At 48.0% G+C, this 2,700-nt stretch overlaps 1 protein-coding gene across 1 annotated transcript in view; it reads left to right on the plus strand.

Annotated features, from left to right (window-relative positions):
• TMEM229B (transmembrane protein 229B) overlaps nt 1–2,700 on the plus strand; it is a 59,695-nt gene that overhangs the window by 2,359 nt on the left and 54,636 nt on the right. Inside the window, exon 2 of the mRNA XM_006760775.2 lies at nt 288–406. The gene's annotated coding sequence lies outside the window, so the exon portion shown is untranslated. The remainder of the gene's footprint in view (nt 1–287; nt 407–2,700) is intronic.

Here is a 2,700-nt window from a genome sequence, read left to right on the forward strand (position 1 = left end):
TCCCTCTCTGTCTCTCACCCATTTGATAGTTGTACACAACTTTATCTCCTTTTTTCATACAACTTTTTTATCTCCCCTTTTTTTACACAATTTTTCGACCGTTTACTCCTGAATATTTAGCATGTACCTTTTTAAGAACAAGGGTGAACACCCTAATATCAAACTTAGAATATTTAACACTGGTGCAATACTATCATGTTCGATGCAGGACATATTCTAATTTCCCCAGTTACCCAATAATGCTCTTTATAGCTGAGTTTTATAGCTCTTCTATTTATTTTTATTAGTTCCTACCTAATACCAAAGTGAATGGATGGTTAGAAGAAAATGGGTTCGTCCCCGCCTCTGCTCCAGCGAGAGAGTGACTCCCACAGCCCTAGACGCTGGCATTCTTTGGGGGTTGCAGGTAAGCAATAACCGGGCATGAGGGCTGCTCACAGGCAGGGCAGCTTCCCATCTAATAACCAGGATTGTCCCACCAGCCACCCTTGCTGATGTTGACTCCTCTGCCTGACCCCAGCCACCCCGTGCTGGCCGCCAGCAACTCCCCCACCTCTTGCAACTCTGGTTGGGTTTCTGGTGTCCTCTCTACAAGCCCACTGGTCCCCACTCAGCAGAGGCAGCTGTTCTGACTCCAATGAGACCTGGCTCCTGTATCACCCTGAACCAACCCACCCCACGCCGCATCAGGAATGAATCCCTATGACCTTTAGGCTGGTGTATCCAACTTAAACCTGAGATTAAGGGTTGGGATGACTGAGTCAGTGTCTTTTTCCTGTGATCTCTCTGTCCTATGGCACTTTATGGCCCTTCCTGGAGCTGAGGCTGAGGGTCAAATTGTGGCCTCTGGCCACATCCAGACAATGACATCAGCTGACATCTACATCCCTCTCTTCTCCCCGCCTCAGTTATGGTAGCTGACTTTTAAGTTGTCCCAAGTGCGCCCCTCAGTGCCCAACTCTAAGCTTGAATGAACCATCTCCTTGCTTCCTGGCTCAATATGTCCTGTTGTAACGGGAGAAATGATTTCTTCAGCCTAGCTACCTTCAGGTCAGAGAATTTGAGAAAAAGGCAGGATTATGAAAGAGTTACCACAGCTGAGGGGGCCTTTGTAAAACTGAAGTAAAGAAAAAGCCATCTTGGGCCCCATCTTGGGCTGGTGCTGTAGTGGGAGAGGGAGGAGAGCAGGAAGGGCTGGGGGAGCCGGGGGCCTGGGAAGTCTGCTGGGAAGGCTCTGACCCCCAGGCCCCTGTAAGGAGCCTTGGAGAAATGGTACCCACCACACCTACAGCTCGTTCCGCTTGGTGGTAGCTTCTTATAAGTGGCCTACAGCAGAGAGAGAGGAAGAAAGCCACCATGTGCCCAGAGTCCAGGGGTCACTTGGGTCATTGAAACTGAGGGCCTCCTTCTCTCTTCTGAGGGGAGGATGAGGCCTGGATGGGCCCTCATTGTGAACAGATCTGGGCCAATGTGGCCCTTTGGCAATTGTCAAATTCTTTTCCTTTTTTAGTCCTCACCCAAGAATAGGATTTTTAAAAAATCCTTTTATTGGCTAGAGAATGAGACATTCTCTTTTTTTCCTTTTAATATATTTTTATTGATTTCAGAGAGGAAAGGAGAAGGAGAGAGAGAGAGAAACATCAATGATGTGTGAGAATCATTGATCATTTACCTCCTGTATGGCCCCTACTGGGGATTGAGCCTGCAACCTGGGCATGTGCCTTTGACCGGAATTGGACCTGGGACCCTTCAGTCCACAGACCAACACTCTGTCCACTGAGCCAAACCAGTTAGGGCTGATATTACAGGTTTTAGAGAGAGAAACATGGATGTGAGAGAAAAACATCGACTAGTTGCTTCCCAGACGCGCCCCGACCTGGGATTGATTGAACCCGAAAGTCAGGTTCATATATTTGCAGTCACTGGAGATGAGAGGTGAGTGGAGGCCATTTGTCCCTTCCTACAGGTGGGATATTAAAAATGGCCGAGGCCAAAATCTGGCAAATAGACAAACATTTATTAGCAGGCGGGCACGAAAACCCCCACAGTCTTCAAGGGAGCTGGCCTGTCTGCTTTGTGCTCATCCTTCGTGCGAGGACCCAAGTCCGTGGTCGGCAAACGGCAGCTCACGAGCCACATGCGGCTCTTTGGCCCCTTGAGTGTGGCTCTTCCTAAGCCTTAGGAGTACCCTAATTAAGTTAATAACAATGTACCTACCTATATCGTTTAAGTTTAAAAAATTTGGCTCTCAAAAGAAATTTCAATCGTTGTACTGTTGATATTTGGCTCTGTTGACTAATGAGTTTGCCGACCACTGGCCCAAATCACCTTTCTGGCTATCTCCATGTTTTGAAAAGCACTTATTTCACCAACAGAGGATTGTTTCTAGCATCCCTCAAGCACATTCAGCCTGCTGTGTAGAGTTGGATGATGGTTGAAGTGTTTATGTAACCACCCTCTTGCGTGTGGATGCCTGATGAGAGTGCTTCAGACGCTAACTAACCACTCTCAGGCTGAGAGGAGTCGGGGTATATACACACACCACATAGTTTAGACTGAATACATTTCTACAGAATCTGTGCCTGGTTCCCTAGGCAGCACTGTGGGAAAGAATGGGGACCTTGAAACTGACCAGACCTCAGTTCAATCCCAGCTTTACCATTTCTGTGCTGATGTAATCCTAGGGCGGGCGGGGGGGGG

This window comes from Myotis davidii, unplaced genomic scaffold (assembly GCF_000327345.1).
Source record: "Myotis davidii unplaced genomic scaffold, ASM32734v1 scaffold17, whole genome shotgun sequence".
Lineage (NCBI taxonomy): Eukaryota > Metazoa > Chordata > Mammalia > Chiroptera > Vespertilionidae > Myotis > Myotis davidii.